This window comes from Sinocyclocheilus grahami, unplaced genomic scaffold, assembly GCF_001515645.1.
Source record: "Sinocyclocheilus grahami isolate Dianchi unplaced genomic scaffold, SAMN03320097.WGS_v1.1 scaffold514.1, whole genome shotgun sequence".
NCBI classification, from domain to species: domain Eukaryota; kingdom Metazoa; phylum Chordata; class Actinopteri; order Cypriniformes; family Cyprinidae; genus Sinocyclocheilus; species Sinocyclocheilus grahami.
In genome coordinates this window covers 388194-400428 of record NW_015505693.1, presented here as the reverse complement: position 1 = coordinate 400428, position 12235 = coordinate 388194, and the positions used below count along the sequence as shown (strand labels likewise).

Here is a 12235-nt window from a genome sequence, read left to right as displayed (position 1 = left end):
AAACAACGGAATTTTGAAAAGATTTTATTTCGTATGAATATAAATATTGTCATTTAAAATGACCAATTACCATGGCAAGACACTCATTCTACGTTTTGCATCTCTACCCAACTTCCCAAACTCAGGGAAACCAAAGCTGCTGCTACATTTCCAGTACAGTAGTGGCAAAAGCTGTAAAGTAATGTACAGTGATTTACATATTTGAATCTTAAACAAAATTCTAGAACGCTCCAACATACTCTGGTCAATTTCACCCGACTTCATCCTATAAATTGCCGACTATTATTATCTTGTTTTATTGATGTCGCTCTCTTTCAAAACTGCGGGGCAAAAATAATGTTCCACCAGGGGGCGCTCTATGGCTCACAAATGTGAATTCACCACTGCGCTCCAATCAAATTGAATCAAACTTTTTTCTTAAAGGGAACATATGTGTATACTAAATAGTATAATCTTTTAAATGTATTCCATTTCAAATACTAGTACCCGACGTGAAATTGTAAGCCTTTTGCACAGATTTATGGAGTTCTTGTCTACCGAAAGTCTGAATAGTTGGTGTGTGTTGTTAAACAACAGTGCAATCCATTGAACGCACTGTCCCTCACAGCCTCGATTACATTCCTGTCAAAAATAATATGGCACTACTCTAACTAAAATAGGGCTGTCCAAACTCAGTCCTGGTGGGCCTGTAGCGTTTAGCTCCAACCCTAATTAAACACACCTGAACCAGCTAATCAAGCTCTTACGAGGCATAGAAACTTCCCGTCAGGTGTGTTGAGGCAAGTTAGAGCTAAACTCTGCAGGACACCGGCCCTCCAGGACCAAGTTTGGACAGCCCTGAACTAAAAGGACACATTATATGATAGTCTGTTTAGCCATTGCCACTAGGTGGCAGTATAATAAAGTAATTTAAAGGGTTGGCAAAACCCTGATTTTATTCTGGCCTGAACTTGACCTTGACAGAACAATGTATGTGCCTTTTAACTGAAATACATAGGGTCAAGGTAAGTTAGGCTAAATAAAATCAGCATGATTTTTGATTATAAGGCTGATGACACAACCAAAAAATAAATAATATGAATACATTTATTTACTTAATATAGTAATACGTTTGTTTACTTAATAATATCTACATTTATACGATTATGATTTTTATCAAAGCAAAATAAAATGAAAAAACAATTTGTTTTGTCTAAACAAATATGATCAATATTATTTTATTAAAGGAAATTTTAAAAAAAACAATTTAAATCTCCAAAATATGTATTATTATTCTTTAACGTTCTGCCATCTCATTTGCATGTATTTAAATGACGCATAAATAATTTACACAAGGCTTGAATAAGGGGAAAATCTGAGAGCCGTTTAGAAGTCACGCTGAGCTTCAGGCTAGTAGTACAAAGAGAGAAAACGGTTAAAAAGAGAAACACTTTACGGCTTCCTGGTTAAAACAAATGCGGCACTGTGTGTTATATGTGAGCGACGGCCCATTATTTGGCAGCTTCACAAGCATCCATTCACTAGAACCTTCCATAAATTGTCGCCACATTAAAATGCCCCGCACGACATTATGGAAAGGCATGAATAGCCTTGTAAAAAAGGCAGGGGGGGGGGGCCAAAAACGAAAAATCAAAAACATACACAAGACAAATGTCATTTTCAGATGAAAACAATCTCGTTTTACACGGCCCGCTTTTTCACACTTAGCCGCTAACCTGCATCTACCCCTGTTTTCGCCTTTCCCGCGTTTCTACAGTCTTGTTAATTTTATATGAAAGAGCATATTGCCACTTACCAGCGGGTAGTGCAGTAAAAGCGTTTCGGGTCAAAGCATGAACCGTGATTGGTTCTTCCATTAGAAGAAGCGTGCAGCCTGGCTTTCCCCTCAGCCAATCAGATGCGCTCACCATACCATTGTTCCAAATGTTGGTGGTCTGTGTTCTCTCTTATAAGACTCCCCCTTATGATTTGACAATAAATGACACATAATTGAAGCTCCTAATAGAGTGACCCTTCCTCTACAATTTCAAGATTACAGACTACGAGACTCCAGAAAAATGCACCTCTGTTGCCATGTGATGTATTAACAAGCAACAGAAAGAATAAATTCACAAATAAACTGGTTAGATGAACGAAATAAAAGCAAAAAAACAAGAATAGGGGTTTACTTATAAACTGATGCTGCTAGTAGAAACCGTTCCCTGAACCTAAAATGTAGGATAATCATGGCATTTAAATAGCCTACCAAAATATCTGATATTTTCCAAGTTCAACTGTAGGCTTTCAGATTAAAATAAATGAACCAATCGTAGGTTACATAATTAAATCGTTATAATTTTGTAAAACATAAAACACGTTCTTGTCGGTCCTGACTTCTGATTGGTCAATGATGTGAAACACTTCCGCCGCTAGTTTCACGCAACGTTCTATTTGGTCAGGGACTATTTTTTTGTAGCGGAGGAATGCCATTTAATTGATAAATAATGAAATATTTATTAGAATACTTAATTTTTTTTTTATTAACGTGTTATTTTGCATTTAAGACACTCAGGCCTGCTGAAAATGAATAGTGTAAATAGCGACTCACTGTAACCGCGAATAATCGCGATATAGCTATACCTAATGCGGCCTTCATATTTGAGGGAAATTCATTTATACATTAACTAGCAATGGTGCTGCATTATTCCACTTATAAATACTAAAACGAGTTACTAATACGTATCCACACATATTATTAACTAGCGAGGTAGAGTTTGTCATAAATATATGTCTCAATGCACCCCCCAAGTGCATTGAGAAGAGGGCTATACGGAGACTTGTGTGTATATGAACCTCGGGGGTGCGGGGTCTGACTGGTTTTGCATTAAAAAAGACGAGGTCCTGTGAAAGTTCTGCTCCCTGTGTGTGAATTCAATAGCTCCAGCATGGTTAGCATGACAAACTGCTCCTCAGATAGCGTTGGCTCTTCGCTCTTCAAGTTCACAGAGTAACCTCCTCCGTCCCCACGCATAGACACACTCCCCCTGTAGACCCACCACCCGCCCTCTCGTTCATTCTCAAGTCTATTTCAGACGAGTCAAAGGGCATCTTAGTTCTGAAATTTCAATAATGCTATCTGCTGGGGATGAAATGTTTTCAAGGTCATGATTTTGTTTGCTTTATCTATTTATTTGTTTTGTGAGAACAACTGAGGCATTTCTCAAATGACAGTTCAAACTAAAAACAACCTCGGGGGTGCGGGGTCTGACTGGTTTTGCATTAAAAAAGACGAGGTCCTGTGAAAGTTCTGCTCCCTGTGTGTGAATTCAATAGCTCCAGCATGGTTAGCATGACAAACTGCTCCTCAGATAGCGTTGGCTCTTCGCTCTTCAAGTTCACAGAGTAACCTCCTCCGTCCCCACGCATAGACACACTCCCCCTGTAGACCCACCACCCGCCCTCTCCTTCATTCTCAAGTCTATTTCAGACGAGTCAAAGGGCATCTTAGTTCTGAAATTTCAATAATGCTATCTGCTGGGGATGAAATGTTTTCAAGGTCATGATTTTGTTTGCTTTATCTATTTATTTGTTTTGTGAGAACAACTGAGGCATTTCTCAAATGACAGTTCAAACTAAAAACAGAACACTATTTATCTATTCGAAATGTATTAGGAAAATGAATTGTGGAATCTTAGCTTTTGTGTTCACGCAATGTTCCTGTGTTTATTTTTGAATGTAATGTAAAATCGCAAAACGTGCACAAAATATTTACAATTTAAGATCATCGCAATTATTTTAGATTTAAATAATGACCTTTATTATTTGATGTTTGTGGCCTTTATGCTTTAGTTTTTTTCTGTATTTATTCATATTTTATCACTTGTTTTGATTTATGGTCCATATGATAGTTATATGCAACTGATAATTCATCTCAAAATCGACATTCACTCTTTCATCTGTTTTTTTAAACCCTTGTGATATAATTGCCTGTTATTGGGATCTCCTTAGTAGAAAACAATCATCACCACAGACTGCTTTACAAACTCTTATATACATTTTTTTTTAAATATATTTGTTCAGATCAGTTTGTTCAGAGGAATAAACATTATTTATTTAACCATCACAAAGATGAAAGAAGCAGCAAAAGTCACAACAACAAAAATGTAAAAACAGTTTTGCGTTTTGTGGAAGTGTTTTTGTTTGTTTTTGTCTTTCTCATCTTGTGAAGGATTGTTTTATTAAGAATGAGTATTAAACTAAACAGTAAAACTAAATAAATGCAGTATTTTTATTGAATTGTTATAAACAATTACCAATAATTTCATTAAATATCAACATCTAGTGAATTAAAAAATCTTATTGGAAAAATTGCTGACGACTATTTCAACTTCTAAATTCATAACATAGTGAAATGGTCATTTACGACAAATTTAAAATGGACATTTTCAACTCAAACTCTGTCAAATAATGTAATACACCAAAAACTTCAAAATTATTTTAATTCCTATCGCTATACCTTTGTGTTTGTATTCAGTATTTTTTAACAGATTTTGGTGACTAAACAATTTCGTACGGAAAAATTGCTGACGACTATTTCAACTTCTAAATTCATAACATAGTGAAATGGTCATTTACGACAAATTTAAAATGGACATTTTCAACTCAAACTCTGTCAAATAATTTAATACACCAAAAACTTCAAAATTATTTTAATTCCTATCGCTATACCTTTGTGTTTGTATTCAGTATTTTTTAACAGATTTTGGTGACTAAACAATTTCGTACACATATATATATATATATATATATACAGTATATGTATATATATATATATTTTTTATTTTTTTTACATTTAGAAGCCTAAATGTAATACGACGCAACAGCCAAAGGATGCAGGACTTCACAGCCAAACTCCCTCCTCACCTCTCCCGACAAAGACAATGAACGTCTTGGCAGACCACCAAGAACTGTTTTACCGGAGCTGCTCGTCCAGACTGTTTGAGCTCTGTCTCTGGGCAGAGGATGGCAGAGGGAGGGGTGACCAAGGGGACAAGAGCTGCCACCCTAATCTCTCCGAAAGAGGCTTGTTCGGTCTGGGTTTATCCCGTTGAGAGTAAGGGAATCTGCCATGCTCAGTAAGCATGTACATCAGGCCGTCTCATGGCTCAATGGACGCTCCATGGGTGGCCCCTCCTGGTCAATACCACCGTACCCTCCGCCGGACCGGCCCAGAATAGGATAATCTCTCCTTCTCGCTTTCTTTCAGGCCAAAGTCTGACCTCCCGGCAGCTGAGTCATGGCCAGGGTGGCTTGGCCCTGATCTCGGGTCAGTGTGGCTGGGTGACCGAGGGGCAGATTTCAGTAGGTGCACTGGAGCGCACTGGACCAACGCTTGAGCTGACAGTTAAAGGAAAAGAATAGGACTGATGTGTGTGTGTGTGTTTGAGTGAACTGGATCCCTCAGGTAATTAACACTTTCTGGCTGAGCGAAAGCTCACTGTTTCTGACTCAGTTTGATAAAAAAGGCTCTTTTGACAAACAAGATACCAAATGAAACCCCCAAAAATCAACTTATTTATTTATTTTTTTTTTTGAGGTAAGACCTTTGCCGAGTGAATGCTGATCGTCAACTTGAGGTCAGGTCAAAGTAAATATTATATGAGGTGGTTTACCTTCTATTAATTTTATACGAGGTTTGCAAGTTTTGCAACCCTGTTACTAAACAGATTTCTAAACATCCCTGATTTGTGTTTTTTTTTTTCAAGCAGTAATACAAATTTAAAAATGCAAATAAATAAATAAAAATAAAAATAATTTTAAATAACTTTAAAAATGGCAAAATAAGTAATAGTGTTGTAAACAATTGTAGAAAATGTAGAATTTTTGATATTCACCATATGAAATAATAATGTTATTTCACAATTTTAGGTGTCACAGCACAATCATTCCATAACAGGGTTGTATTACACTGCTGGGAAATATTTTCTTTATATAATAATATATGTAAAATATAAAAATATATTTATTTTTTTAATAGCAATTCAACTGTTTGTAACAAGATTTTACTTGTTAAATGCAATCAAGAAAACTGTGACCTTTTAGGTGGGTTCAGGTCAACATCACCACAGGGCTTTTAAGGTATTTAAACAGAGCTGTGTTTCATTATGGGATAATTATGCTGTATAATAGTTCACCAAACATATTTTAATATTATTCTCACAACAAATCAATATGGGATTTGCGCCTCTAATGCTTTGAAACACTGCTCAAAGGACATCAAATTGTACCTTATTCATGAAAAAATGTCAAAAGGTCCAGGAAAAGACAAAATACACACAGATAACAAGACCATTTTTCAGGATTTATTTAAACACTTATATCTTAAATTCAAGGCAGTTAGGCGGGAAATAGTGTACAGCATAGCAAACGAAAGTATCTATAACTATCAATGTTTCTGCCTGTAAATAAATATCTATCCATCTATACAAATATCTACACATCTATTATTTATCCATTTATATGAACATCTATCAAACTATATGAATATCTATCTGCACATCTATCCATCTATATGAATGTATATATATATATATATATATATATATATATATATATATACACAGTATACTGAATATATATGTGAATATCTAACCATCTAAATAAATATCTGAGTATCTACTCTATATATCTGAATATCTATGAATATGAATGTCCATATGTCTGAATATCTATCCATCTATATGAATATCTGTCTATCTGAATATCTATATATAAATATCGATCATGAATGTCTATAACTGAATATCTAATCAAAATAAATATCTGAGTATCTATATATCTGAATATCTATTTATACGAATGTCCATCTGTCTGAATATCTATCCATCTATATGAATATCTATCGGAATATCTAACTATCGGAATATCTCTATCTATTCAAGTATCTATTCAAGACTAAGTTCAATTAAACTTCACTTTTTAAACTGGAAGTCAGTCTCATTTATTATTAACTCTCCTTTGTCCTGTACATTTCAAAAGTCTTTTTTTTTTAAATTAACTTACCTTTATTGTCCAAAAATACTTACTTGATGACAAAAAAGAGATGCAACAAAAACAACATAGTCTTACTGAAAAACAGTCATGTACAGTAATTAAAGAAAGAAAGAAAGAAAGAAAGAAAAAAACATCTCCTCTTGATGGTCTGTGGTGATCAAGATTTAGTCAAAAACCTGAGGAGACACAAGAAAAAATGACAAAATTAGTACCAGTTTCACTCATTACATTTAATAAACACAATGCACTTCCTATTATAACTTATTTTTTATAGCATATCGCCATCTTTTTGCAAACCGCCAAGCTGTTCACCGTACAGCATCTGAACGAGGTGTGGCTTGAGCGCAGACTTGGATGAGAGGGGAGGGGCTTGAGAATTGATTGACAGCGTTCAGATGCCAGGATGCTCAGCGTCACGTGTGCGGGGATGACGCTGTGTGTGTGCTGCTCTCCTGCCTCCACTCCACATCACGCAGGTTGAAGGGGCGGGGAAACAGACTTTATCAGTCGTGATGTTTGACCCTGAGCCTAGAGCCAGACAGGGGTCAGGGGAAGGACTGTCTGGGCACTGGGACTGACCCCAGGGTGGTGGGGGTGGGGGGCTTGTTGGTTCCAGTCTAGGGTGCTTAATATCACCTCTGGGGATTGAGGTGCAGACAGCTCAACGATTGACCCTGCTTAATCATCAGTGCGCAACGTCTAGTCTGCTTGGTCATGGTACAAAGTCATGGCGGCCGGATATGGCGTTATGGTAATCAACCATGGCTGCCATCATTTTATTTTATTTGATTATATATATATATATATGTGTGTGTGTGTGCCTTTTCAAATATGTCATAAATGCAATACGTACAGTATACAGATATACCTGCAGTAAGCACAATAACAACTAAAACTATCAAGATAATAAATAATAATAATAATAATAATAAAAATATTTATATTTTTTACTGTTGTGGTATATATAAATACACAGTATATATATACACACACTACTTATTTAAATAGTTATTATATAAATTATTTATTAGTTATATATTTGTATTATATATATATATATATATTACATACATATACTACTTTAGATACACTACTTTGTTTATTTATTAATAAACATTAATATTTACATTTACATTTAGCAGACACATTTATCCAAAGCGACTTACAAATGAGGACAATAAAAGCAGTCAAAATCAACAAAAGAGCAATAATATACAAGTGCTATAACAAGTCTCTGTTAGCTTAAGGCAGTACACGTAGCAAGGGTTTTTAAAATTATATAATAAATTAAAAGAAAACAGATAGGAGAAAAAAAGGAGAAAGCTAGTGTTAGAGGTCTTTTTGCTTTTGTTAACTGTATAATAAATGAAAAGAAAATAAATAGATAGAATACAAAAAGAATAAAGAAGCTAGTGTTAGTTTTATTTTTTTAGTTAGTAAGTAAATGAATAGAGTGCAAGTATAAAAGGGGATTTAAAAAAAAATGAATTTATACATTTATTTTATTTAGATTTCATATAGCTTTACATATAATATATATATATATATATAGTAATAAACCCCACTATATATATATATATATATATACACACACACACACACACACACACACATATATATATATATATTTTTTTTTTCCTACTTTGTTTACTGAAGGCTTACACGAGCTATTAAGGAAGGAATGTTGCTATTATTATTATTATTAACAAAAAACGTTTTTAAAACATTTGTCTTAATATTAGGCAAATGATAATAAACTAGCATAATAAACATAATAATAATAAACTATTTATTTTTTACACATGGATATCCTTTTATGATTTTATGTATGTTTATGTGCATTATTAAAATTGCATATGGACATATTTCTACCTGATTTGCCACTAAATAATTCCATTGGTGTTACCCTGGAGCAATTAGGTGTTCAAATTATGTTCATATATCATGTTCAAATGAACAAATATATAAGACAATTGCAACTGAAAGTAATTACATTCATCTGATGTACTGTGATCCGCACTGAATAATGAGTTTTTACATTTGGATCGCGGTATGTCAAACCCCGTTGTTTTACATTTCAGACAGGCACATTGCAGGCAGCCATAAGGAAGTATCCAGGGGTCCACATGCTGTCAGTGGAGGGAGATGAGCGAGGGAGGGAGCGTGATAGTCTACCGTACAGTACTGGCTGTGTCTAAAATCTAAAGGGAAAGCCTAAACAGGCAGTGTTTTGTGTTTAAAGATACCTCTAAAGGAAACTTTGTATCGTAAAATCACGTCTAATGATCTAAAACAAATTCAAATTAACTTTAGAGATAACTATGCACATTTTTTTGTGAAAACAATGCTTGTGTAGAAAATGAATCATAAAAATATGGTTATTTTATTAATAAACTTTAAAATCTGGGCATTCAGACACATTTGAATTGGTTTCAAACCACATTTAAATTGGGTTTGTAAACATAAAATTTAACAAATATAAGCATTTGCACCAGAAAATGAAACATCATTTCAATAAAATGAAAATATAGACATTTATTAATGAACTTACTCGAGAGTTCACACTGACACATTTGAATCTGGTGTCACGCCACATTTAAATTAACTAATTTTTGCTGTTTCAACAGCACAAACCTAAACACTTGCATCAGATTTGCCCAAAATCAGTTCAACAAGCACAGTAAATATTACTCTCCCCAACAAAGACATTGATATTGCTTTCATTATACTCTGGTAGCCATTTCTGTGATATTTCTCTTTGTTCAATCATAAATTAAATCAACATCTTAAGCTTATTTAGATAACAAGCAGGAAAAAATGCTTTTGGGCATATTGATGCAAATATTTGTGTGGTTTAAACACACACACACACACACACACACACACACAAAAACATGACATTTGATGTTTACAAGCCTAATATACAGTAAATGTGGTGTGAAACCAGATTCAAATGTGTCAGTGTGAATGCTCAGACTTCATGTAAGTTTATTAATAAATGTCCATAAGATGTTGCAATTATGACTAAACGAGGAGAAATATCGCAGATAATGGCTGCCACAGTACCCCAGGCATAGTAAGCATTTCTCTCCCCCACAAAGACTGTCTAAATATCATCTCGGAAAGCGATTGAGCGTGGGAACGAGTAAAAGTGTCAAATATTCAGTCATTCGCTGGCTAGACGGCCCAGCTGCTCTATTCAGCTGGAAAAAATGCTTTTGGGCATATTGATGCAAATATTTGTGTGGTTTAAACACACACACACACACACACACACACACACACACACACACACACACACACACACACAAAAACATGACATTTGATGTTTACAAGCCTAATATACAGTAAATGTGGTGTGAAACCAGATTCAAATGTGTCAGTGTGAATGCTCAGACTTCATGTAAGTTTATTAATAAATGTCCATAAGATGTTGCAATTATGACTAAACGAGGAGAAATATCGCAGATAATGGCTGCCACAGTACACCAGGCATAGTAAGCATTTCTCTCCCCCACAAAGACTGTCTAAATATCATCTCGGAAAGCGATTGAGCGTGGGAACGAGTAAAAGTGTCAAATATTCAGTCATTCGCTGGCTAGACGGCCCAGCTGCTCTATTCAGCTGCAGGTGAGGAAGGACCCTAGAGGTCAAGGTCAGGGGGGGTTGTTGTATGGTCAGACTTTTCACTACACCCCGAAACAGATTTGACTAGCAAATAGGAGAACACACAGGATGTAAATGTTCATTTTACTGCAGACCTGGCAACCCTAGGGAAGTCTTTGCTGTCTGGATCTAAACATCTTCTCTTTCTCTTCCTGTGCATCTCTGCTGTCATTGTTTCTTGTTCATCTGACTATAAGAAAATGGCTCTGCTTTGTACATAAAGCTTTGCTGAGTACATAGAGAAGAGTTTTTATAAAGCAGTGTTAAACAGGGGAACAAAGCCAGTATGAGCCCCCCTTTATCAAGAAAGTGGTGTCATTGGGGACTGGATGATTTTCTCCACTGGTGTCTGTCTCTAAATGGTTATTTATAGTCTGCAGAATACCTGATTGATGCAAACAGTGATCCAGTGGCATGCATTTTAATGCCTTTCTCGAAAAAACAGCTTGCGCTTACCATCATAATACAATTAGAATGCAGAATTATTACTGAAGTATTACTAAAGTTAAATTCAGTAAAATATAATATTATTAAACATACTGATTTATTACATATTTGTATTAAATATTATTAAACATATATATATATATATATATATATATATATATATATATATATATTGTGTGTGTGTAATGTTATACAATATTTAACATATGAAAATATGAAAATAATATCATTTATTTTTTTACTTTTTATTTTTACCCATTTTTTATAATAATTGTACTAAATTATTTTCAATAAAAAAATTAATAACAGAAATATGATTGTTTAAATAAAATGTTAAAAAGTACAAACAGTTCATGTTTAACATGCTTTAAAATAAACATGCTAAATAATATATTTTAATTATTATATATATATTAATATTATTATTCATATATATACATATATATAGTGCCGTGAAAAGGTTTTTGCCCCATTCCTGTTTTTTTTTTGTTTTTTTTGCATATTTGTCAAACTTAAAAGATTCAGATCATCAAACTAATTTTTATATTACACAAAGATAATGCAGTTTTTAAATGATGATTTCATTTATTAAGGGAAAAAAGCTGTCCAAACCTGCCTGGCCCTACGTGAAAAAGTAATTTCCCCCTTCTGTTAAATCGTGAAAGGACTGTGATTAACCACATTATTTTAGAAAGCTGAGTTAAATTTCACTAGCCACACCCAGGCCTGATTACTGCCAGACCTGTTGAATCAAGAAATCACTTAAATAGAACCTGTCTGACAAAGTGAAGCATGCTTAAAGAGCAACACAACATGCCGCGATCTAAAGAAATTCAAGAACAGATGAGAAACAAAGTAGTTGACATGTATCAGTCTGGAAAGGATTATAAAGCCATTTCTAAGGCTTTGGGACTCCAGTGAACCACGGTCAGAGCCATTATCCACAAATTGAGAAAACTTGGAACAGTGGTGAACCTTCCCAGGAGTTGCCAATATTACTCCAAGAGTGCAACGACGACTCGTCCAGGAGGTCCTAAACGAACCCAGAACAACATCTAAAGAACTGCAGGCCTCACTTGCCTCAATTAAG

General features: G+C 34.5%; 1 protein-coding gene and 1 long non-coding RNA gene across 4 annotated transcripts in view; both read right to left on the bottom strand.

Moving 5' to 3' along the window:
- The window catches only part of LOC107554816 (transcriptional repressor p66-alpha-like), a 41346-nt gene extending 39529 nt beyond the window's left edge, over positions 1-1817 (bottom strand). The window contains exon 1 of the mRNA XM_016237440.1: positions 1796-1817. The gene's annotated coding sequence lies outside the window, so the exon portion shown is untranslated. The remainder of the gene's footprint in view (positions 1-1795) is intronic.
- Positions 1818-6745: 4928 nt separating this feature from the next.
- Positions 6746-12235, bottom strand: part of LOC107554815 (uncharacterized) — a 66105-nt gene continuing 60615 nt past the window's right edge. For all 3 annotated transcript variants that reach the window (XR_001605103.1, XR_001605102.1, XR_001605101.1), the window contains exon 4: positions 6746-7208. This is a non-coding gene — a long non-coding RNA (uncharacterized lncRNA). The remainder of the gene's footprint in view (positions 7209-12235) is intronic.